This window comes from Lissotriton vulgaris, chromosome 7 (assembly GCF_964263255.1).
Source record: "Lissotriton vulgaris chromosome 7, aLisVul1.2, whole genome shotgun sequence".
Lineage (NCBI taxonomy): Eukaryota > Metazoa > Chordata > Amphibia > Caudata > Salamandridae > Lissotriton > Lissotriton vulgaris.
In genome coordinates, this window is record NC_141695.1 from 320,788,270 (window position 1) to 320,814,466 (window position 26,197).

Genomic DNA, 26,197 nt, shown 5'->3' on the forward strand with positions numbered 1-26,197 from the left:
CAAAAACATGGTTGGCAAAGATTTAAGGATACAGGGTGAAATGTGAAGTGACAGTGAGAGTCTCCCACTATGAGATGAAGCAGTGGCCTTTCCCGACTATTACACGAGATAACCATTTTTGAGGTCTATTGGCAGTGCCTAATTTGTAAAACTGTAAGTACCAGGGTCTTCGTTAGGAGGCCATTGGAGCATGCACCACCCATTACACCTACCAGCGCTTCCAAAGACAGCACCAAAACAACTTCTACCCGTCACACCCCAACAATTGTGACAATTTTGACGATTCCAGGCTCCCAAACCTATCAGAATGGCTAGGGTGGCAGGTATTATTTATTTTTAACATATATTGAAATAAAAAACAACTGATGTTGTGCTAGGTAGACCAACAGTGCCACCATGTGGCAGACGGTCTTAAGTGCCGGTGTTGACAATTAAGTGTCGGTGCTGAGCACGGAAACACACTGCTCAAATTAAGCACTATTGTAACCAAGAAGCCCTCTCGATTAAGAAAAGGTGCAAATGACTGCAGTGTAAGCCAAGCCATGCCAAATTACAACTTGGAAACTAAACCAGACTCTGGCCTGTGATGAAATCCTCAAAACCAGAGTGGGAAGGTACCCGACTCTGTTTAGCCAAGCCATACCAACGTCGGGGTGCATGCTCCATAACTATGTATTACATGACAGTAGATATTGGTTTAACAGAGGAATTGGCCAGTTTTCATTCTTCAAACCACACAGCAAGGCTATCACTATGGCAACCAAAGCAAACAAAAATACACATCAAGATTAAACACTTTTATTAATAAAACATCCTACAACGGAAAGGATTTCAAGAATTAAAATAGAAAGTACAGGACATATATTTTGGAGGCAATATTTACTGGTCAGCAAATATAAACAACAAATGACAAAAGAAAGTAAGCTAAAGCTGCTACAAAAATAGGAGGCGCTCCATTTGTCTACTGATAAACCCTATAGCTTGTGTTTGAATGTTCCTTTATTAGGTCTGGCATTAGCCAAGATCTTTAGTTTCTAAAAAAAAAATACATATACTGTACATACTTACAGGTGCTTTCAGTCAGAACCCTTCATACATTGGGCTGCTATAGTATTATTCACTGTCTGCTTCAACCCTCCATGACCACAACATACAGCATGGGGAATCAGGATCAGCCCATTTGCTAACCTGACTGAGTGATGCAAATCTGCTTTTGCACAATGTGCAAACCCGCACAATAAGTAGTCCTCTTCAGTGCTAGGGACTACTGGTGAATATATATATATAATACATTATTATATCAATCGAGCACTCTCCAAGTCAAACTTCCCCCACGGTCCGAGGACTTGGAAAAAGCAGCACAGCCAGGGACCAACGAGTTTGTAAGTAGTCCTTACTTTATTCAGTTCTCATAATTCATCCACCAACAGTGCCTTCAACAGGGTCATCTGCACCCCCTGACCATGCGTGGGGGCTTAGTGTAAGAACCTGCATGGGGGCTTAGTGTAAGAACCTGCATGGGGGCTTAGTTCAAGAACCCGCACAGGGGCTCGTGACCATCTGAAGGGCATCCCTCATGCATGTCCTGCGTGGTAGCGCTCACACTCTCTCGCTGCCATCTTGGTGCTGTATTCATTTCCCTTCTTTGGGCAACTTTAAGAATTATGGGCTAACAAAAATTGACCAACTCTTCAAGAATATCAGCTCATCATTATTGATCTTCGCAAAAACACTGATTCGCTATTCAGCATGATGCATGCATCCTTCACTACAAACCCACATCTCTCTCGCTGGGATCTTCTTGCTGTTATACTGGCGCAACCAGGTTGTTTTTGTTTTGATGCCAAAATGCTTCTTGGGCTCGGCCAAGTCTGCAGTAGTGTTGTAATTCTTGAACGGAAGTGGGGTTCAGCTGCATGGAGTGGCCAGGGAAGGTGGACTCCTGGTTCTGGTCTCGGTCTCTGGCACAGGAACTGGATCTGTAGGAGGAAGAGGAGAGAGATGCGTCAGTTGCACCAGGAGCAGCGCGCAGTGACTAAACTCGCCATTGCAAGGGAGTGTGGTCGCAAAGTGACATGTGCAGAGCTCGAAATTGGCTTTTCAAATGGCGGGTGAGAATGTAGCTAAACCCGTCTTTACAAAGCCCTGAATTCGTTCTTCGTGAGTGTATCTATAATAGTACAATCTGACACTCAGACGGAGTCTCGCCAACTTTTGTGAATGCCCTCAGACCCACCAAATAAAGGCACGTGCAAATAAAAGCATTCAGGAGGACTGGGGAGGCAATCAGGCGTGAGAGTAAAATGGCTGCCATGTGTGTCTTATTCAATCGCTTGGAAACCCTCTTAGGTGAAAAGTGCACTATACAAACCAACATAACAAAACACACACACAAAACACAACACATAACACAACAGAACATATAACACAACATAACATTTTGCTTAGCAAACATGAGCACAGAAGCTTGGGACCCATGGACAAGCAGTGTGAAGCAGGTTACATACATAGGCAGTGCCAGCATCTCGGTAGAAACATACCGTGTGAGGTAGCTTGGGTCACAGACAGCATAAGGTATTCAGAACATACACAGATAGCATGAGGTAGCTTGGGTCACAGACCGCATAATGAATTCAGAACATATACAGATAGCATGAGGTAGCGTGGGTCACAGACAGCATAAGGAATAAAGAAAGTAAACAGATAGTGTGAGGTAGCTTGAGTCACATAGATCGGTAGTGTTTTTTGTACGTTAATTTAGGGTGCAGGGGTAGCATGAGAACACAGAATAGACAGAATGTGGTAGGTGGATGCATCTGGTATGAGATCAAAGATGATGTTTAGGGGCCAGATGTATGACCATTCAATTTTGCGAGTCCCAAATTGCATCGAATTGTGACTTGCAATTTGTGACACGCAAAATTGAATGTACAACAGTGTCTCAGACATTGTTTGCGATTCCTAATGGGGTCGCAAATTGCATGCCTCATTAATATTAATAAAGCAGTCGCAATTAGCGACCCCATTCGGAATGGCTAGCACTACCAGGGAGGGTGGCCTGCAGGGGCCAGCAGACCACCTTGTCTGTAACTGCTTTTTAAATAAAGCAGGTATTTTTTTAATGCAGCTCATTTTCCTTGGACCACTGCCTGCTCTTAAAAAATATTTTCCCACACACTCACAAAGGGGAAAGGGTCACCTGGGGACCCATTCCAGTTTGTGAGTGGTTTACCACCTACTTGAAGTAGATGGCAAACTGCAAGTGTTTTGCAACCGCAAATGCAGTCGCAAAACAATAGTACATTGCATTGACACTCGCTGTTAGGAAGGGCTGCCCCTTCCTAATAGATGAGTCGCAAACACTATTTTGCGAGTCCTTGACTCCCGCTTGCGACTGCAAAAAACAGTCGTACATCGGGCCCTAAGTCCTTCGGGATCTTGCTCTGATCGGCCTGCAGTACCAGCTGGCTGCTTTAGCTAGGTATGCTGGTGCCATCATTTAGTGGTGATGACAGTAAATCAAAAGTAATGATATTTGGTTCATGAGGTCTATCCTTACTGGACAAGGAATGATAATCCACTGGACGTTGTTAAGAGCTATCACTGTCTGGAGAAACCAAGGGCAACAACTGTTTTTGGGCTTCCCATATGCATTATCAATACCAAAGGTTATCTGTGTGGGTTAAGGCTTATTATGATTTTTTAATGTCCAGAGAAAAAGAGACGTCATGTTCCTACTGAAAACGTACGGCATTGGCTCTATATGTGGCAGAATCCCAGCGTTTTTTTTTTTTTAGGTACAATGGAAACAGACTGATTCTCTAAAACTTTCCACAGGACTTACTAAATCTTCTTCAATAGATGCCTATCAACTAGAAATGAGCCTCCTTGACTTGTATTTCAGAGGTTGTGCTAAACTTCTACTATTTAAGTAAAACCTCTGAGATGTATTACAAAATAAACTTATATAGATTGAGATGAAAGATGATCCTATATCAACATTTTCCTTCTCTGAAAACCTAATTACCTCATTGAGAATGCTTGGAATATCTATCACAGATATATTAAGCCAGGACTACACACTGTTAAGTAAAGTCCAGCTGAAATCGATTAACTATAATAATACGGATCATGAGAGTTGCCTAATGTTATCTCTATGTACTCCCCGTTCACCCTCAATTTTATATTCAGGTAAACCTCGATTCTATAGTAAAAATACTATACATGATTCTCTATAAGGAGGGGCCTGATGATTGGTGATAACGTCTGTTTAAAAACACCTTCTGAAACAAAACTCGCTGGTGGTGCACTTGTAACTGCTTGGGATAAGACCTATGTGATGTACTCTTTTATTGTCCAGGATTATTGACCTGGCAAACTATTTAACTTTCCTATGTTTCCATCTTGAGAGACCCCGATTCAGTTAATGTCTGTGTTGCCTTTTTAAATCTTTTCTGTATATTTTAACTTAGTTATTCATAAAATGTATAGAATATATTTCTGCGAACATATCACCAAATAAAGTTCATGATTATGACATAAAAATATTTTTCATATCTATTTCGGGAAGAGTTAGCCTCAATAGAAAATAGAAAGGCCTGTTGCAAATCGAAAGTGCCTGAGGGCCACTGGGGATGGGGAAAAGTCAGCTATGTTACTCGAGCCTGTCATGTGACTGAGGGAAACAGCCATCACATCACATGAGAACAATGCATGCGAATACAACGCAGTCGTTACAACAACTGCTTTGTTACATCGCAGTACCATTACAATGCAAGTCGTTACAACAACTTTCTTTAGGGGCTGTCCCAACTAAGGAATAGTATAATTTACTATTTCAACACCTTCCCTACTGTTGCACACACTGGAGTTGGAATAGTAAATTATACTATTCCTAAGTCCAGCGCGCCCCCTAGAGCAAGTCGTAGTAACAACTTGCTTTGTAATGGTATTGCAATGTAACAACGCGGTTGTTGTAACGACCATTTTGTACACGCCTATATTCTGTGACTGACTGCGTTAGAGACTGATTTCTGTAATGAACATCAATAGCACACTAGCTCACGGCACTGTAGTGCTTAAACTGCTTGCAGGTGGACGACAGCAAACAGTTTGAAACAAATAGGGTTTCAATATACCCCTAGAATGGAAGCCAGACATTTCACACTAATAGCAAGTGAGACAAATCTCAAATTGATCACAAATCACCGATGACAGACATTTCTTTTGGAGTTCATTATCCTTCTTAGAGACGTGAGACACAATAACCAATTTTCCATCACCTTTTTATGTGGCCAGAGCCTAGTTACATTCAAACTCTTTCTTGGAGTACACTTTTCCTTTTAAACGTGTTGGAGCCCCTGAGAAGTCTTACAGTCCCTGGGCTGCTACAAAATCAGAATTAATCTGTCAGCCTGCCAGATGTGCCCCTTTCTTTTTAGAGACATGCACAAGATAGTTTAATATCCATATAGGTATTACAATTTTCACCCATTACACGCGTTTACAGGTGTACTCGATTAAAGATGGCCTTTTCTCCAATCCCCAGTTTTAAACATACTTAGAGCCAGTCGTGGTTCTTATAACAATCAAGACTAAGTTGTAGCTTCTTTCTCGTCTCACTGTCCAGTGATTTAGTGTCTCCAAGTGTGTGGAGATTATATTTAGATCTAACTTGCCAACGCAGCTGTCTCCCGACGGTATGTCATCAGCAGAGAAACTGATGTATATATTGCTCCCTAAATAGGGAGCAATGGCTCCGCCCCCATGCTACCTTAGCAACAGCATTTGATAGGACACAATTTGTGGTCTTTCTCCGAAGAAGATTGCCTGTTGCACAGTTATTGGCCAGTGAAGGGTAGTATCTCCTCAGTAATATGACCTTCGCGTGACCAGCAGCAAGCGGCCGGTAAAAACGCCACGCGCGCGGTCTGTGATCGCTGTTCCTAAACTCGCAGGAAGATCGCCACAATTAATAAGGGAAATCATTTAATTATAAACAGCTTTTAACTTCTTCTTTAACGTTATTTGATATGAGAGACAGGCCCAGTCCAAACAGCTCTGTTTTGGTCTGTATCTGAATGTATATTTCAATGGTAACACTTGCAGCAACAGTTGGTCCCTGATAAGTAGCAGGCAGCTGTATGGAAAGCTTAACATTTCTTTGGAGAAAGGAAATTCCTGGATTGGAGTCCAAACGTAAGATAGTTTTCGAAACAATACCTTATGCTAGAAAGCACCAGGCTTCTATCCTGACTGCACGGTGACGTGTACCAGTGCGTGTGACGTTGTGTTCACAGAAGACACTAGGCGCCGCTGGAAGAGTTAAGGAGCGAGGACAGCAACAATGCAACCGGAGCTTTCTGGCCTATCCCCACCTCACCAGAAGTCCTCTGACCTGAATGTCACCACCTCACCGGAAGCTCTCTGGCCTATCCCGGTCTCACCAGGAGCTCTCTCGCCTTTTCCCCAACTTACTGAGAGCTATTTGGCCTGTTCTCGCATCACCGGGTGCTCTCTGGGAGCGTAGCTGAAGTTGCAAAAGTTGGTTGACTTTTGTTTCTCTTCTCAAAGAATTTAAAAAGCAGCAAGTTTTAGTTGTCCCCAACTCCAAATGGTAACATGCAAGGGCATGTCACAGGTGATTGATTTCTCTTTTGTGTACTTTCTCAGCTCTCCGTGGGGCATATCATCAAAGGACGTCGATAAATAATGCAAAGCACGCTTAGCGCTTTTTTTTTTCCGCTGTCTATCTCTGGAATTTATCGCCCTGGTAGCGCGTTATTAACAAGGCGTTTCACCAGGGCGATAAAAATTCCAGCGATAGTGGGGAAATCGCAGTTTTGCATGGAACATCGCTGGTTTTCCAGCGATGTTCCCTGCAAAACGGCGATAACCTTGCTGATACGACCCTGTGGTCATATCAGCATAATCCAACCCCAATGTTAGGGATAGGTAAGTCTGCATTTTAGTAGACGTTTGTTTTTGTCGAAAACAGCTGTTTTCTCCAAAAACTAACGTCTGCTTAAATGCTGGGGCAGCCTTGTAAATATTGCGATGTGCACATCAGTGATATTTGCAAGGTTGTACTGGCCAGTGACGTCCACTTTGCATCTCATTTGAGATGCAAAGGGAGCCGTCGGGTAAAAGGGTGCTAACATGCCCTAATGCATGTTAGCACCCAGTTGTAAATTGGGCAAAAAGATTATCTCTGCTTTTTTGGCATTTTAAAGCCGAAAAAGCGGAGATAATGCCCTTGCTTGTTGGTTGTGTTGATTGGAGTCTACCTTGCTGTTTGTACTTGTCCGTGTTTGCATCCTGTCCTTGTGGAATGGAGGAGGAATGCTTATGTTATTGTGCAGATGATCGTTTTGGTAGATCTTTCTGCCCAGCTGTTCACTAACGAGTGGTTTGCAGTGTTCTGTCGGATAGAATGCTAGGGCTGGCTGTCGCATGGGAGCCTCCCTCCGGTGTGTGCAACAAAAGGAACTGGATTAAAGGAAGTGTGAGTGCACATGACCATTAGTGCCAATATCGGCAACACACCCAACCCGCAAATACAGCAATACCATAATAAAGAACCCACAAGACACATTAGTTGTTGGAGAAAACATTGCGGCAGGTTTACTTTGCATAAGAAATATGCCAACATTGTGGGTATACCTGCCCCTTGGTGCACCAGAAATAACTCAGTAGCTCCGGACCCCCGGGGGTCCAAACACTAGCCCCGTCAGGTTTGTGCCCTCATGTGGCACTAAGGTGGCCGCCCTCCTATGGGGGCCCCCTGCATGGGCTGCGGGCAGCCTCAGTTATCTAATCCGTAAAACCACAGCAGCAGTCTTCAGCCTGGTACAGACCCTGAGAAAGCGGGCTTAAGGAGCAGCAGGAAGGGAGAAGACTGCGGATTCTAAGGGGTACTGAAAATTCAATATTTTTTAAAATAATACTTTTTTAAACTTTAAAACAGAGAGGAGAGAGTGTGTGTGTTTGTTTCTGTCTGCATGTGTTTGTAAAAATCCCAGGTGAAATTTAACAAACACCTCATTTAAAGCACCTGTACCCAACTATTTGCTACAGAATGCATTTATTAGGGGAGTGTAAGACCCCAACCAATCCCCTCCCCCTAGGCTACGCCCCTGTACAGCAGTTTAGCTGTGGCCATAAGCAACAATTCACATCTCAAGGATTAAATCCAGGGACCTTTTAGACTGGTTCCAGTTCTTTTTTGGTGCTCGGCACCTGCACTTGTTTCACAACGGTGCTTATTTCTGGAAGTCCACCACAAGATGGCACTGCGTATTTATTTTTAAGCAGAGGTTGTTTAAAAATTGATGTAACATTTCTATAATAATACATCTGCCAAGCTATCCTTACAGCTTTGGGTGACAATGAACAGTGCAAGCTGCAGTAGTCCCCCGTTAAATTCCTCGGGCCTGGCACTTCCTTTTTTTTGCAAATGAAGCACTGCTTTAAGGTTTACTCGCGCGAAAGAAACAAAATCCTTAGTACCTGCCCCGAGTTCCCTGTTACTAAGCGAGTAACACTCGAAGCTTGTGGATTTAACTCCGGAAAGAAGATCTAACATTCAGGCACAGAAGCAAAAGATAGGTTACACAAAACATGGTGAAGAAAGCCCCAAAGGAATTATTATCTCTAGGGTTCAAAGTTCAAACCATTCCTCTCAAGTTGCTGATTACTGATTTTCCACACAAAGCCAGTTTTATCCTTCATTCTCCAAATCTTCCGTTTTTTTATTGTGAGTCCTTAACATATCTTTGCTTCCCATTTCTCCTGGAGATACTTATATTATGTGAACAATAAAATGATACCACCAGTACCTACACCAGGCCCGGTTCTAGCGGGTGGGCCAGGCCCACCCAAACATGAGCCTGGCCCACCCAAACATGAGCCTGGCCCACCCAAACATGAGCCTGGCCCACCCAAACATGAGCCTGGCCCACCCAAACAGGAGCCTGGCCCACCCAAACAGGAGCCTTGGCCCTCGCAGTGAGGGCTTGAAGGCAGGTGCGCAAAGGCATTGGGCTCAACAGGCTATCTGTGTGTGTGTGTGTACGCCCGGGCTGAGACAGCTTCCTGGGCGCACACAGACAGTTTTAGAGATAATCGCAGCCACACCGAGCACTTCACAGGTCTTTAAAAGCCCATTAACATGTTAACAAGGTTTTGTTTATTTTTCACCCCTTCCTCTCCACATGGCAAAGGTCACAAATCCTTTTTAGGTTTCGCCTGTCGAAAGCTGCGCAAGCAGCGTTTTGCGCAGGTGAAAACTTTTGTGAAGAGTATGGTGCCTTTGTCACGCCTCTCACTTCTATTGGCTAGCTCCATGAATGGAGGCTAGCCATTGGAAGTGAGATCTGTCTGTCATGGTTCGAGGCGACTCGTGGGCGTTCCTGAGATATTTTCTCATCCAACCCCTCTGGTAACGTCATTGCGGTGGTGGGCGGTTCCTATTTTTTTGGGGGGGGGAAGGTTTGTTTTGGTCATTGCAGGCCGACCGCCGCCGGAAGAAGTCCAGGTGATTGCTTTTTCTTGCCGTTTGCCATTCCCGCCCCCCCTCCCGCTGTCCGTACCTTTCCCGCCCCCCCTCCCGCTGTCCGTGCCTTTCCCGCCCCCCCTCCCGCTGTCCGTGCCTTTCCCGCCCCCCCTCCCGCTGTCTGTGCCTTTCCCGCCCCTCTTTTTCGAGCTGTTTTTGTCGGAGTGGGCTGCGTTTTGCGTGTCTCGTTTGTCTCATGTCGTGTTTATGTTTGTTTTACTTCTTTGTGTGTGTCTCGTTGCTGTTGTCTTTGTTTTCTGTCCATGGAATGCTTGAAGCGGTACGTTTATCCTGTCTTATGTTGTTTACCTCTTTGTTTTACGAAGGGTGCCGAGGCTGCAGTCACCAAGTCCGGAGAAATCTATTCCCGATTGAAGCGGGCACGGGGGGAATGGGTTTCCTACAAGGGTTTTCTGCTAGTTCTTTTTTTTTCTCGAGGGCCACCCCGCATTCCTTGGATTCCGGATAGGCTCACAGACCGCCCCCGAGCCGCGGGTACTCGCACGGTAACACTGGTGGGTACTCACGACGGGCGCACGCCTCCGCTGCAAACAAGTACAAATCTGTGAGGCGGAGAGGGAAAGAAACTTTCCGCCGCTAGCTGGCCTCCAAGGGGACCGCTCCGTCCTCCAGATGTTATGTTATGTTATGTTAAAAAGTTTATACCGCGCACGTACACCGAGACGGTTTCTTGGCGCTCATAACAGACATAACGAGCCAGGGCAGAGGGTATTATTCTAAGGCCGCTTTGAAAAGGAAAGTTTTTAAAGTTTTTCTGAACAACTCATAAGAGGGGCAGTGGCGAAAAGAAGAAGGGAGGGAATTCCAGAAGGAAGGGCCTAAAAAAGAAAAACGCATTCCGCCGTGTTTTTTGCGGCGGTTAGATGGAATGCAGAGAAGATTGTCAGCAGAAGATCTTAAATTACGGGTAGGGAGGTATCTCTTTAGCTTGGAGGAGATGAACTCGGGGGCGCGGTTATGGAGAGATTTGAATATGGTGCATCCGAGTTTGAAGGAGCACCGTTTAGCCACTGGGAGCCAATGGAGGCTCCTCAGAAGGGGGGAGACATGCTGGTGTTTAGGTTGATGGAACACCAAGCGGGCGGCCTGGTTCTGAATTAACTGGAGTTTTTGAAGCTGATAGGCAGGAATCCCCACATACAAGATATTAGCAAAGTCAACCCTGGAGATGACCAAAGCCAGTATGACTAGTATGAGTGCCTCTCTGGTAAGAAATCGACAGATCATACGGATCCTGCGCAGTTGAAAAAAGCAGGATGATGTAACAGCCGTGATCTGAGATTTCATAGATAAGTCCTCAGAGATGACCACTCCAAGGCTTTTCACAGAGCTGACCGGTTGAGGGGGGGTGCCAAGAGAAAGGGGCCAGTAATTGTCATCCCATGGATTGGTAGGACCACCCACCAGAACAAGTTCCGTCTTAGACGGGTTCAGCTTGAGCTGGCTGTGAGCCATCCAGTCAGAGATGAACAACATTGTTGTTTGAAAATTAGAGCGGGAGGAAGGTGAAGTGTCCAAAGGGAAGACCAATTGCAGGTCGTCTGCATAATTATATATAGTGGCAGGGGAGTGACGAAGGGAGACTGTTAGACCTGTCTGGCTTTTTGGCGAAGTCCCTCCTAATTATTATTTATTTTGTCCCCTTTTTGCCCCTCATACCCTTGTTAATTTTTTGTCTACTGACTTTTTTGTAGGTGTTGGCCAGGGGGATAGGTGTTCTTTCTCCCCCTCCTAATCTTTTACCTCAGGCCCAGAGGCCTGTTCTGACAGGAAAGTTGGCACCACCTAAAATGGTGGCCACCAACTGCCCCAACTGTCACCAACAGAACTTGGCCATAGCCTAACATAGGGCATTCCAGAACCTTCTGGTCCATTCTGGACCACTGAAGGGCAGCCTATATAAGGCGGAATGCGGGGAAGCCATTTTGTGCTGACCAGAGAGTGGAGGAGTGAGGCAGTGGTGAGAGGAGGAGGACGCACTGGGAGCAGTTAGTTTGTCCCTGTGACAGACAGCCACTACAGGGAGACGTTCCCCCTTCAACCCCTGACCAATCCCTCCCAACCATCTTCTTCGGCTGCAGCTGCATAGGACTCAAAAGACGTCGGGAATCCTCGTTGACGGACCAGGAGCCTGGAAGAAAGAAGTTGCTGGCAGGCGACCAGTGAAGAAAGTTCGGTGGATCCAAGCCTGGATCGATGGAAGATGACACCTGAAAGCAGAGGGGACCAAGTTCGAGACTACTAGCCAGTAGTCAGTGGGCACCAGGAGGGCACCGGATGGTAGCCACCTCGACAAGGCGTGTGGGTGACGCTGGGCTCGGAGATCTCACGGACCAGGAGGCGTTGTCGGCGACCAGGAAGGAGGATCGAGCTGGCCCACGAAGATAGAAGCTGTCGGCGTCGCTGGACCCAGGATTGGGCAACAAAGCCTTGGCAAATTCAAGCCCACGCGGTGGACCTAAAATGGCGTCTGGAGTGGACCAGGAGGGTCCGGGGTGCCTCTCTTCAAGAAGGAAGCAAGGGCCAGTCTGGAGCAACCAGACCAGCAGCAGTGATGTCGTCGGGCGTCGTTCAGAAGGCCACAAGCCAGCCGGCTAGTAGCCAAACAACGCGGTGCACAGCAAACAGCCGAAGGGCCCCACGCAGATCGTGGAGATGCAGGGAGGCTGATCTTGGGTGCTGGAGCTGCGCAGGGTCGGGGCTTCTCGGACCCCAAAGCACTCACCCGTGGAGGACACGGTGGGCTTGCAGTAAAGATGTCGTGCAGTCTTGGCGATCGTCGGTCCCTCGAGGTCTCGTCGCACTCACGGTTCTCAGCTTGGCTGTAGAGGTGAGTAGAGGTCAGAGGTGCCAGGGAAGCCGGGTCACGTCGAGCTGGGTCGTCGGATTCGTGATGAAGGACTTGCAGCAGACCGCAGTGTTCTTTAGGATGGTGCCTGCGGATGCAGGGTGACTACTCCTTAGCCACAAGGGAGAATCTTGATGAAGAAATCTTGAAGTCCTTTCGAAGAAAGTCGTGTCTTGATTCCAAAGATGATCTAATTTGAACAGGGGGCCCGCTCCCATCTTTATACTAAAAAAGGGGGCTGACCCGGTGACTAGGTCCTGCCTATGGGTGGGACTAGGTGGGGGGTGGTTACACCCCTCAGCCATGCCGGACTTCCCCAGGCCAGGGGCTGGTGTGCCCCTGGAACTGGTTCAGACCGGCCTATGCGTAGTGAGCACCGGGGTGCCACTCAGCAGTCACCTTCCTGAAAAGCCCTGCCTACCCAGGATACACAAAACCATGTCTGGGACGGTGCTAGCACCGCCCCTGACAGGAAACCCTTTGTCCAGGCTCCCCTCACTGGGAGGACTCCCAGCTGCAGGGGGTCAGACTCGTGTCTGTGGTGGCAGCATCCATTTTGTGGAGCTGAGGCTTCGTTTAACTTTAACCGGGGTTCACAGTTACATACATGTCGTGTCCCTCTAGAAGGGTGGAATGCTAACCCCGTCGCCAGAATTGGCGAGGGGTTAGTATTCCAATTCGTATGACACCTTACTCGACATGTTTTGATAAAGCAATACCAAAGTTAGCATTTAACCGCGAGGATTATAATGCACTTAAGAGTATATGGTATGCGATATCATGGAACAGCTATTAGGACTTGGTTCCGCAAGCTGCAGACAGGCTCAGCTCATGCCAGAGCACCATCTCACACGATTCCAAGCACTCTGCCTTCAGGATTGTCAAGGCCTGCCATAGGAGTGACTGATAGGAATCTGTGTGTCCATTTTAGGGTTAGGTATAGGTATACTACACCTACAGCAAAGCGTGATTACACGACTTTGCCCCAGCTGTCATGCAGCCAGTTGTGTCAAATTTAGGAGGCCAGCCAGGGGTGGCATAATACATGCTGCAGCCCCTGGCAGCCCTGGGTACACCTATGCCCTGAGTTACAGGGTCTGATAAGGTGGCCCAGTGCCAATTGGTAAATGCACCTAGGGTACATGTCGTAATTTAGAAAGAGAACAGCCAGGCTGTGGGTCTGATTGGCAGGCCCACAGCCAGAGAAAGTCGTAAACCAGTGAAACAAAAGCAAAAAATCTGGGTGATCATAGGATTGCAGACCCTACTCTCCTACAGAAATCAATCTACTTGTGAAGAAAGTCCCTTCTAAATCTGAGCCCCAGTGAACCCTGTCAGGGAGCTCTCAATAGAGGATTTCCCACACTTCCAATTTCCCCTTGCCAGCGCCTGGGGGGCGAGTGCGCAGCTCGAGAGTATACTTCCCCTGGAGCCAGGTGAGGGAAGTGACTGCGTGAAAGGAGCGGCGCTGTTCTGGCCGTCTGCGGGACCCCGGGGGCACCAGCCGCGTCATCGTGGAAACCCCAAGGGTTGGGAAGTAAGAGAGCGCTACCGCGCATGTTCCAGGCGCGTCCGCTTCTGGAACCAGGAGGGGCCTAGGATCGGGCAGGCCCAGGAGTATAGCGTCCGCCCTGTGAGCAAGGGCCTTGCGCATGCCCCGGGGATCAGCGCGACTCAAGGAGATAGGCGGGAGCGGAGGCGGAGCTGTAAAGGAGCTCCGCGCATGCCCAGGAGTTCAGCGCGACCATCGGGTTGTGTGGAGAGGCGCCGGAAGGGTTCCCTGAGCGCCGCGACTTCTGAGATAAACCCCCTCGCTTGAGCGCCAAACAGAGGAGCCGGCGTGAGCGAGAGGGGGAAGGCGAAGAGCTGACTGCCGGTAGCAGGTGCCGGGTGCACGTGATCCCGCCCTCGAACCTTCCTGCTTCCTCGGGGACAGAAGGCTGACTGCGAGAGAGATTCCCCTCAGTCTCTGCCAGCCTGGACTGCGGCGGAGCCGCCCGAGTGAGCCTGACACGTGGAGGCTTGGGGAGTAACGCCTCCCTGATGCAGTAAGGAGTGTGTGGGGCAGGTGGGGAGAGGTAGCCGGTAGGGCCTAATCTCCTTCAGTCATTACAATAGAGGAAGAGTCCCTAGGAGAACTGTCTAGGAGGGAGAGGAGGGGCGCTAGAGCGTGGTGTAAACAGATCCAACACCCTGACTGTCTTCCTCACCTGTACTTGAGGAAGCTATCTCTAATAAGTGCTGGCTCTGGGAAAAGTAAGCTATTGTGATAGAGCCTGAGAGAAGGTGCACGTGCCAAAGTGGTGTTGAGGGTTCTGGTAACTTAAAAGAGGTATAAGCCCTAATTAAAGTGGCTGAGACAACTGTTGACATCTGGGATCTAAACCTCTCATTGAATGTGCTCCCTGATAATGGGTAGTAGTGTGAGGAGGTAAAGTCTAGAGCACTTCTCTAGAGTATAATCTAATTAATACTGAAATCTGAGGAAATTTACCATAGATATTGATTATTGATTCAAGTTAACAAACCTGAGAGTGTATACTGATTTAATGACATTTGTACTGTATTGTTGAAATTGGCTGTTTAATTGCTTAGCAGTTCAAATGAGATAATTACTGATCTAAAGTGACTTGAAATGTTCTAAACTATTTTATATTGTGAGAACAGAGAGTAAATTATTTTTATATAAAGCAGTACGTATTTTCACACATTTTTGGTGTAGTGTTTTCTTTTTGAGTGCTATTGCGTGGAATTACTTTTGGGTGGTCTGCAACCTTTACACTGTGCCTCTGATATGCTAGTCTTGCCCTAGGCCAGGCTACCCCAATTCCAACATATTGGTGCCTAGCGGTGGGATCCTGACTTGGTCGCAGCTACTCACTAGTAATTTGACGTAATACACCAAACCTACACCAGGAGTTTTCTCCTTGCGGCCCTCCCAATTAGTCTTTTTGTTTTTTCCAAATTTATTCCTGGTGGTGGGTGGAGTTGGCTTTAGGTTGCCCTTGCCACTCTGAAATTTCTGGTGCGTATCTAGGTATGCCTGACTCGCAATGGAGTTCGCTGTGGAAAACCTAGAGGTCTACTCCGTGTCACAATTGAAAATGTTCTGCCAACAAATGGGGGTATTTTTCAAACATGGTGCCAGGAAGGGGGAGCTCCAGACCAGTCTTAGGGCTTGGGTGGAGGCACACCAAGGAAAGAAGGAGGAGGATGAAGAGGTCGACCAGGACACGGTGGGGGAGGTAGAAGAGTTATTCCGCCATGAGGAGGAAAACTTACTCACAGGACCAGTGTCCTACTCCAGAAAGGGCAGTAGCATCTCTGGGGGAAGCCTAACGGAAGCCGAGCTCACCGATAGGAGGGAGAAAAGACAGTTATGGTGGGAGTTGGCTAAGTTGGAGCAGGAGAAAGAGGAGAGGAGGATGGCCCACGAGTTTAGACTGAAGGAACTGGAGCTCCAAAGTCTGCGACGGGGGTCCTCTCCTAGTAGGAATGGTGGCAGCGAACCAAAGGAGTCAGCCAGGGAGACCAAACCCTATATACCAAAGGACCTGATAGCGAGCTTCAGTCAGGGGGACGATGTAGCAAAGTGGCTGGCCGCTTATGAGGTTTCTCTGAGGGTTTATGGAGTGCAGGAGAAGCACTGGGGGGGTAGTTTGTACAAGTACATGCCTCCTGCTGGTCGGGACACCTTGCTGGCCCTGGATCCAGAGGAACAGACAAACTACCCCACCATGAAGCTGGCGTTGTTAAGGAAGTTCGGGCTCACCCCAGAAAAGTACCGACAGAAGTTCAGGGGGAGCCACAAGTTGAGCACTCAGAACTGGGTGGACTTCCTTGACTACGCCAGAAAGGCCTTAGAGGGTTGGGTCAAGGGCAGTGAGGTAAAGGATTATGAGGGGCTGTACGATCTATTTTTGAGAGAACACCTCCTCGAGAAATGTTTTCCTGAGCTGCGCCAACACCTGGTAGACAGCAAGCTGACCAATCCCCGGAAGCTTGCAGAGGAGGCGGACATCTGGGCAAGTACCCGGGTGTCCTCCAAGGGGACTGGAGGGGAATCTCAAAAAGCCGGACAGGGTGCCCCCCAGAAGAAGGAGGGGGGGGGAGAAAAAGAAAGAGTTCTCTAAAGGTCCCCAAAATAACTTCCAAGGGAAGGGAGCAGGTTTCACCCCTAGGGCAAACCCGCCCCGAAACCCTAATCCTGGCCAAAGCCAGCAGCCCAGGGTTCTCCACTGTTTTGAATGCGGTGGCGTTGGACATTATAAGGGAGATGTCAGATGCCCAAAGAGACCACCCCCTCCCACCGGAGGAAAGTCACCGGGAGTAGCTAGTGTAGCGCTCGGGGAGGAGTTGCCCTTAGATAAGGGGGGTGAGTGGGCGGGTGTCACCTTGGTGTCCCTGGGAGAGCGGGAGATGGTGCCAAAGATCCAGGTGCCCCCAAATACTACAAAGTATGGGCAATGGGTTACCATCAATGGCCAGAGAGGGGAGGCTCTGAGAGATACAGGAGCCAGCATGACTATGGTGAGAAGTCAGCTGGTGTCTCCAGAGCAGGTTGTTCCAAATGTACTCCACCCCGCCGCGATGGCTGACGGCAGAATGGGCCACTATCCAGTGGCTGAGGTTCCCTTTGAGTGGGAGGGGGTTGCAGGTTCACTTCGAGTTGCCGTAAGCCCTGCCGTGCCAGTCGATTGTCTGTTGGGGAATGACATGGAACACAACACTTGGAGAGAGGTGGAATACCGGACGCATTCTGCGATGCTGGGTACACCTGACTGGGCCTGTGTCAGCACACGGTCTGCGACTGCCCGGAGAGGGAGTTCGCCTGGGTTGGAGCCTGGAACAATGGCCCAACCCGCTGCTAAGAAGGGACAGACCCGGAGGCAGAGAAAGCCTGCTCCGGCTTCCACACCCCATGAGACAGATCGGCCACCTGCGGTGGTGGACCAGGAGTCCGTGGAGGGGGAAGTAGACTCTCTGGAGGATTTGCCCATCCCTGCGGAGTGGCATGTGGAGGGAGGTCCTACCAGAGAGGAATTCTGTAAGGGGCAGAGGGAGTGCCCCACCCTTGAGGGACTGAGGTGACAGGCTGAAGCCCAAGCAGCAGGTGATGTTACGGGACATTACCATATTTACTGGGAGGATGGACTCCTCTACAGTGAACCCAAGGTACCCTTGCCTGGTTCGTCAAGGGCCTTGGTAGTCCCGCAACAGTACCGAGCCTTTCTTTTGGAATTGGCTCATGCCATACCCCTGGCAGGACACTTAGGCCAGGACAAGACCTTTGCACGGCTTGTCCTCCTCTTTTACTGGCCTCAGATGAAAGTGGCGTCCAACACATACTGTAGGACATGTGTAACCTGCCAGGCCAGTGGGAAAACAGGGGTGAAGCTAAAGGCTCCCCTGGAACCACTTCCAGTCGTTAGCACACCCTTTGAGAGGGTGGGCATCGACATTGTAGGGCCTTTGGATCCACCAACAACAGCTGGTCACAGGTTTATCCTGGTTCTGGTGGATCATGCCACACGGTACCCAGAGGCAATACCTCTGAGGACAGTCACTGCACCTGTAGTGGCAAGAGCCCTAATGGGAATCTTTACCCGAGTGGGATTTCCCAAGGAAGTTGTGTCCGACAGGGGGACCAACTTCATGTCAGCTTATATGCGGGCAATGTGGAAGGAGTGTGGAGTGACCTACCGGTTCACCACTCCTTATCACCCCCAGTCAAATGGACTGGTTGAGAGGTTTAATAAGACCTTGAAGGGCATGATCAGAAGTCTGCCCGAGAGCCTGCGGAGGAAATGGGATGTCCTCCTACCCTGTTTACTCTTTTCCTACAGGGAAGTGCCCCAGAAGGGAGTGGGCTTCAGCCCCTTTGAGCTTCTGTATGGGCACCCTGTACGCGGTCCTCTCAGCCTGGTGAAGGATGGTTGGGAGAAGTCTTCCAGGAAACCCCCCCAGGATGTGGTGAGCTACATGCTGGCCTTCAGGAGCCAAATGGCAAAGTTGTGGAAGCAAGCTTCTGACAACTTGGAGGCCAGCCAGGCAGTCATGAAGGAGTGGTACGACCACAATGCTCACCAGGTGGAATTGGAGCCTGGCCAGAAAGTGTGGGTGATGGAGCCTGGAGAGCTTAGCGCCCTCCAGGATCGCTGGACAGGCCCCTTTGAGGTGTTGGAGAAGAAGGGTAAGGCCACATACCTGGTGGACCTTAAGACCCCTCGACAGCCCCTTCGGGTGCTGCATGCCAACCGACTCAAGCCCCACCATGAGAGGCCCGAAGTCATGTTGATGATGGTGACTGACGGGGAAGAGGAAGCGGAAAGCGAACCTCTCCCAGATCTCTTTTCGTCCCAAGAGAAGGATGGGTCAGTGGAGGGAGTGATTCTCTCTCCTACTCTAACTCCTGAGCAACGGGAGGACTGCCGCCAGATCCTGGAGCAGTACTCTTCGTTGTTCTCCCTTGTCCCGGGAAGGACCCACCTGTGTACCCATGATGTGGACACAGGAGACAGCCCACCAGTGAAGTCCAAGACCTACCGGCTGTCTGACAAGGTGAAGGCTAGCATCCATGGAGAAGTTGCCAAGATGCTAGAGCTGGGAGTAATTGAACCTTCCAACAGCCCTTGGTCCAGTCCGGTGGTGCTCGTGCCAAAAGCCGCACCACCAGGCACCACACCTGAACTGAGGTTCTGTGTGGATTACCGAGGACTGAATTCAGTGACAAGGACTGATGCTCATCCGATCCCTAGGGCGGATGAATTGATTGACCGGCTAGGAGCTGCCCAATATCTGAGTACCTTTGACCTCACTTCAGGGTACTGGCAGATCTCCTTGACAGATGGAGCAAGGGAAAGGTCAGCCTTCTCCACGCCTGAGGGACACTACCAGTTCTGTGTGATGCCCTTTGGGCTCAAGAACGCCCCTGCCACATTTCAGCGGCTGGTGAACCAGGTCCTCTCTGGAATGGAGAGCTTCTCTGCTGCTTACTTGGATGACATTGCTGTCTTCAATAGCAGTTGGGAGGACCATCTGCAGCATTTGCAGGCCGTTCTCCAGGCCCTGAGACAAGCTGGATTGACCATCAAAGCCAGCAAATGCCAGATTGGGCAGGGGTCGGTTGTGTACCTTGGACACTTGGTGGGTAGGGGGACTGTGCAGCCCCTGCAGGCAAAGATTGAGGCCATCATGGCCTGGGAACCCCCCAAGACACAGACTGAGGTCCGAGCTTTCCTGGGCCTCACAGGCTACTACCGTCGCTTTGTGAAGGGGTATGGCACTATTGTAGCGCCCCTCACAGAGCTCACCTCCAAGAAACAACCTCGACGGGTAGTTTGGACGGGAGCTTGTCAGCAAGCTTTCGAGAGGTTGAAACAGGCAATGTGTGCAGCGCCGGTCCTGAATGCCCCAGACTTCTCCAAGGAGTTCATTGTCCAAACAGATGCATCAGAACATGGCATTGGGGCAGTGTTATTGCAACTGAATGAAGAGGGCCTGGATCAACCCGTAGTCTTCTTATCCAGGAGGCTGCTTCCCCGGGAACAGAAGTGGAGTGCCATTGAGAGGGAAGCTTTTGCGGTGGTGTGGGCTCTGAAGAAGCTGCGGCCATACCTCTTTGGCTCGCACTTCCTGGTTCAGACTGACCACCGACCCCTTCGTTGGCTGATGCAAATGAAGGGGGAAAATCCCAAGTTGTTGAGGTGGTCCATCTCCCTACAGGGAATGGACTTCCGGGTGGAACATCGGCCTGGAGTGAACCACGCCAATGCAGACGGTCTCTCCAGGTATTTCCGCCTTAGTGATGAGGACTCCCAAGGGGTTGGGTAGTTCTCCCCACTTTCAGCTGGGGGGGGACGCGTGTTAGACCTGTCTGGCTTTTTGGCGAAGTCCCTCCTAATTATTATTTATTTTGTCCCCTTTTTGCCCCTCATACCCTTGTTAATTTTTTGTCTACTGACTTTTTTGTAGGTGTTGGCCAGGGGGATAGGTGTTCTTTCTCCCCCTTCTAATCTTTTACCTCAGGCCCAGAGGCCTGTTCTGACAGGAAAGTTGGCACCACCTAAAATGGTGGCCACCAACTGCCCCAACTGTCACCAACAGAACTTGGCCATAGCCTAACATAGGGCATTCCAGAACCTTCTGGTCCATTCTGGACCACTGAAGGGCAGCCTATATAAGGGTAATGATATAATGATGATATAATGACATCCAAGCTACGCTACTGTCTGCCATCTTTAATATGCGCTCACTCTGACGATGCACGGTCCTTGGTGACAAGTGCAGGAGCTCCGCGTCTATCGCATCTGCAGTCCGGTGAGAAGTGCGAGAACGCATCAAGAGTGCTTGTGGTCTGGTGAACAGTGCAGGCACTCACTATCTGGCAGTGCCAGTGCTCCGGTGAGAAGTGCAGACATTGAGGGAGCTCGTTCTCTGGTGAGAACTGCTGTTCTATCTATCTGTAGCCTGGTGAGAAGTGCAAAGACTGTGAGAAGGGCCTGACACCACATATAATCAGAGGGTAAGTGCTGGTGCCTAGTAACAGTGCCTGTGGTCTGACGTGAAGCCACTTTGTCTGATGAGAAGTGCAGGTACACACTGACAGTGCGTGTGGTCTGGTGAAAAGTGCAGGGACTCGCTACCTGATGGTGCGTTTTCTCTGGTGAGAGCAGGTGCTCAATCAGGATCAGTAGCATGGTGAGAAGTGCAGGGACACACTACCTGACACTACACATAATCTGAGGGTAAGTGCTGGTGCCTACTGACAGTGCGTGTGGTCTGGTGAATAGTGCAGGGACTCACTGGCTGATGGTGCATGTTCTTTGGTGAGAACAGGGGCTCAATCTGGCAGGGTCTGTAGTATGGTGAGAAGTGCAAGGGACTTACTGCCTGATACCACATATAGTTTTTTGAGAAGTGCGGGTACACAGTGCCTGAAAGTGCCTGTAATCCAGAATGAACTGTAGAATTAGATTGATGTAAACTGAAACGCAGGTGGTCTGGTGACCAATGCAAGTCTCTCTGTCTCACAGTGCCTGTTTTCTGGTGAGAACTGTGGCATGAGGTTTGTTGAGAAGTGCAGGTACTCGCTATCTGTTAGTGCCAGCATTTGTGTATAAAAGTGCTAATATACAGCCTGACAGCGCCTGTAGGCTTGTTATAGGTGCTATCTGCCAGCGACCTAGAACTGCAGAATCCAATTGAGGCAAAGTTCATGCAGGCTGGAGAACCCTGCAGGCACTCAGGCTCTGAGAGTGACAGCAGTGTGCTCACCAGTGACAGCTCCCGTAGTCACCACTAACAGCCCCTGTGGGCTCGTGAGAAGGGCCTGCGACTGTCAGCCAGTCACTGTACTTCATGCACTCGCTGTCTGATGAAATGAACAGATAACCGACACCAGGGATTGCCTGTACTCGAACGAGAAGTGCTGGTGCCGACTGTCAAAAATTGCATGCAGTCTGATGTGAAGTGCAGGTACCCAATGGTATGTCGTGATTGTAGAGTGAAGTGCAGTGTGATGTGCACGTACTCGTTGTCTGAAAGTGGTATCACCAGGATGAGAAGACGTCCTAGCCCTCTGAAAGTGCCTGCAATAACGAGAAGTGCAGGCCCAGAATGTTATAATGTTTATAGACCAATGAGAATTCTAACCATGTGCTCTCTGAAAGTGTGTGTGTTCTGGTACTTTCCGATTGGGAGTTCCTGCAGTCTAATGAGAAGTGCAGGTACTGACTGTACGAAACTGTTTGACTCTGATGAGAAGTGCAGGCACTCTGTGTTTAATCATGTTTAGTCTAATGAGGAGTGCAGGTCTCCATGCCCATTCAATACACGGCCTATTTGCTGAGAATGAAGAATACCCAGTGGAGTTAGTATGGTAATTGAGGCGTGTTTTGGAGAATTCTGAGCCTGTGTCCTCACAGACCGAGGATTTAGATAGTTTGTAATACTAGAAAGTGTTCAATATACGTATTGTTCTTTTCCTGTTTGCACTGTTCTGTTCTTGTACGTTTCTAGCACTGAGTGTTTCTCCTGCGGGTACCTTCAGACGCTATACAGCAGGCTATGCCTAGCCAGTCCCCTGCCTTCGCCCTCTTGGGTGCTGTGATAGCATTCTGCATGGGCAAACCTGCATATCAGTCTGTTGGCGCAAGTTGTGTGTGCGCGTTAAAATACCAGGCTCTAGTTTTTATCTAGGTCTACTTGCCGAGTCTAGGCGCTGTACAGTGGGCGGGCATGCCTTCTTTATATATGGTTGTCCAAGCGCACCGAGTGTTTGCTGCATGTTGTGTGGCCATGCTGTGTGTTTGCGTGCCCTGCTCCTCAAACACATCATATGCAGGGTTAGCTTTTAAAGGATGTTTTCCAGGGTAGATATTAAGACAGTTCTAGTTGTGTTCCGAATAGTGTACGCGTATGTTTACAGTACGCGGGCGCGCATGCGCACTCTTTGTGTACAGTATAGTTTGTGTGAGCTGTGTATAAGTAAAGTACGTGCATACTTTTCAAGTACACGTATTTCCATGTCATGTTTGTATATTGAATAGGGCGTGTGCAGACTGTGTGTGCTATACTCACGAACTAACGTTGTCTGCACAGTTTATTTTGTATGCATTGTCTGTGCCATGTCAGTTTTGCTCAGTTTGTTAAGAGTATTTTCTATAAAGTTATCAAAGTAAGTATTTTCTATATGTGGTTAACCTATACCGTAAGCGCGCTCCTTTTACAATATACTCTGCGTCCATTCCATGCATGTATGGTATGATGTGCATTAGGCGTGTTTAAACCTAAACAAGATGTTTTTTCGTCGTCTCTTGCGTGCATGGTAATTGTGCAGAATAATGTGCTTACATTTTGTGCACACCATATAGTGTTTACAAGATGTGTGAGCATTCCATCGGGTTTGCGCCCCTCAACATGTGCACCATAGACATGTAATACAGATCACAGTTTATAATGTACATCGCATTGCGTGAGTATGTATGCCTTCCATGCACGCAATATTGTGAATAATGCCACTTGGTGGACAGTAGGCTGTGCTCATTGTGTGTGCATTCTGTTGATTTACAAAAGGACGTGGGTGCACACCGCCTATGCAAGGCACAGATTGTATGCATTCCGCGTCTGCCTGCTGCGTGTTTAGGGTATATTGCGTGTGCATGGCTTATGGGTTTAGCACGTGTCTGTAGGCTGTTTTTAAACAGTATAGTCTGCTTGAATTTTATATATGCATGCTATAGGCGTACAGTACTGGGTGTAGATGACGTGTTTTACAGTGTACTGCTTGTGCATGTTTGTGTATGTGTGTGTGTGCAAATGCAATAGGTCTCACATTTGCGAGAGATTAAGCTATTGGCAATGTAAATGACAATGCCATTTATTTATCTGTTTTTAAAAGCAACACATAAATAAAAATGTTGTCATTTACAATGCCAATAGCTCTAACTTTAGCAAAAGGCGAAACCGTTGCATTGTAAATGCTTGTTCAGTTAACGATAACCTTTGCCTACTATTGTGCTGCATGGAAATTTATTTTTCTATGCAACACAGGAGAAAAGAAGTTTGTTTATTCATATTCACCTTTCTTGATCCCTGCAGCCGCTTAACACATACTTTGTGCGCTTTGTTTAAACAGTTTTTTATTATTATGCAGGACAACAATAAGACAATACTAAATGCCCAGTGAACGCTGGTGATTAATGATCCTGCTGGAGAGCAATCATTTGTCTGCTACTTGTTTCTAAATGCAGATGAACTTGGGGGCATATTATCAAGGGGGTTTATCTCCGCTTTTTTGGCTTTAAAAGCCAAGAAAGCGGAGATAAAATTATCTCCCTATTACCTAGCTGTCGCTAACACCAGTTAGTAGGAGATAGCGACCATCTTGGGCCCCACTTTGCATGTCAGTGATATTTATCACTAATGACATGCAAAGTGGGCGTGCCAAGATGTTAGTGACTGAAAACAGTCGCTAACATCGCTATCTCCTTTTACCAACTTTTGGAGATATTCGCGCTAAGGGCGAATATCTCCAAAAGCTAACACCTGCCCTGAGCAGTTCTTAGCCATGTTATCCAATGGGAAGTGGATAACATGGCTAAGAGCATTAGCTCGGTAATGCATGAATATCGCTGACTTTTCAGCGATATTCATGCATTGCGGCGATTTTTATCGCATTTGCGATAAACCTTGGTAATACCAAGGTTTATTTGCTGTATCGCCGCACCTCAGCGATAATTTTTTGTCTCTAACCAAGCATATTGCTTGGTAATATGCCCCTGTATTTTTTGTGGAAGCTCAGTGGGTCACTGCCTTTGTCATAGAGATCCAAGTGTTACTTGCAGTTCAGAAGTTACAATCCTAACATATGACAGTGACGAATGAACTATAACCAAGGAGCTATATACAAACATGAATGGTATAGTTAGAACTTCGCTTTTTTTGTTTTGTGATATAGTTAGAACTTCCTCAGTCTTTCATTATTCTAATATTGTTAAAATGAGCATGTTTGGGCAGATATACATTTTTATCAGTAACGCTGACCCCAATGGAATACTCTTTAAATCCTAAGGTTGTGTTTCCCCATACCAAACCCTCTTAAAATATACTGTCCACCAGTATGGATGACACATGATTCCTACACCTTGTAATCCTCATTGGCTTATGTGACATTCCCGGTAGACTGATTTACATTGTTTCTGTATAATGTGTGTGTGGTGTAAAGTACTGACACACCCAACACTGATATGAGTAGCGCTACACAACAAATGAAATGCATATGAGAGAGGGGCTACGTAAAGATGAGGGGCACTGTTGGAGGGTGGCAGTGAGGGAATCCAAGGAGGAGGTCAATAGGGGGAGGGGCTAAGGAGCAATGAGGGGCACTGGTGGAGGGTGGCAGTGAGGGAATCCGAGGAAGAGGTCATGGGTGGAGGGGGAGCTAGGGAGAGATGAGGGGCACTGGTGGAGGGTGGTAGTGATTGGAGTCTGAGGAGGAGGTCATGAGGGGGAGGGGCTACAGACAGATGGGGGCACTGGTGGAGGGTGGTAGTGAGGGAGTCTGAGGAGGAGGTCATGTGGGGGAGGGGCTACAGAGAGATGAGGGGCACCAGTGGAGGTTGGCAGTGAGGGAATCCAAGGAGGAGGTCAATAGGGGGCCCATGGAGGGATGAGGGGCACCGTTGGAGGATGGTAGTAAAGGAATTTACGGAAAAGGAGAAGGAGGTCAGTGGTGGGGCGCCAAAAAGGACTTTCGCACCAGCGCTAAAGCCGGCCCTGTCATGGCCTTTCTGTTTTTGTTTATTTAGCAGTTGGGTCATAAGGGCTTCTGTGGAACATACTTTAAAGTGTGTGCTAATTATATTTACTGCTATATTCAATGTTTTAAGTTTGAAGGTGATTTTACTAATATTTTTACTGGGAAAAAATTAACGTGGAGCACTATGGTGCCTGATATGGGGCAGGGGCCCAAGGTCAGCTGTGCGATAAGGTGCACAGGAGAGGAGTAGTGGATAATCAAGCCTGTAAGGGAGAGTGTTGCAGAGTCCGGGGTCAGGTGGCGGTAGTAATGAAGAGAGATTCTCCCTGAAGGCTCACACAGAGAGAGCTGGTGAAGTATCACTTGCCTGATACTCCCACCTCAGAAACCTCCTCTTCCCATCAAAGGAACATTAGATGGAAAAAACACTTTTTGAGAGTGATAATATTTAGAAAGAGATTTGGAAAAGAGTGCGTTTTACTGGGCCTTGTAAGAGATAAAGGAGGTTCCTGAA

The 26,197-nt window shown here is 48.3% G+C and overlaps 1 protein-coding gene across 1 annotated transcript in view; it reads right to left on the minus strand.

Moving 5' to 3' along the window:
* Positions 1-1,338: 1,338 nt before the first annotated feature.
* LOC147701476 (pleckstrin homology-like domain family A member 2) overlaps positions 1,339-26,197 on the minus strand; it is a 30,886-nt gene continuing 6,027 nt past the window's right edge. The window contains exon 2 of the mRNA XM_086928660.1: positions 1,339-1,979. The gene's annotated coding sequence lies outside the window, so the exon portion shown is untranslated. The remainder of the gene's footprint in view (positions 1,980-26,197) is intronic.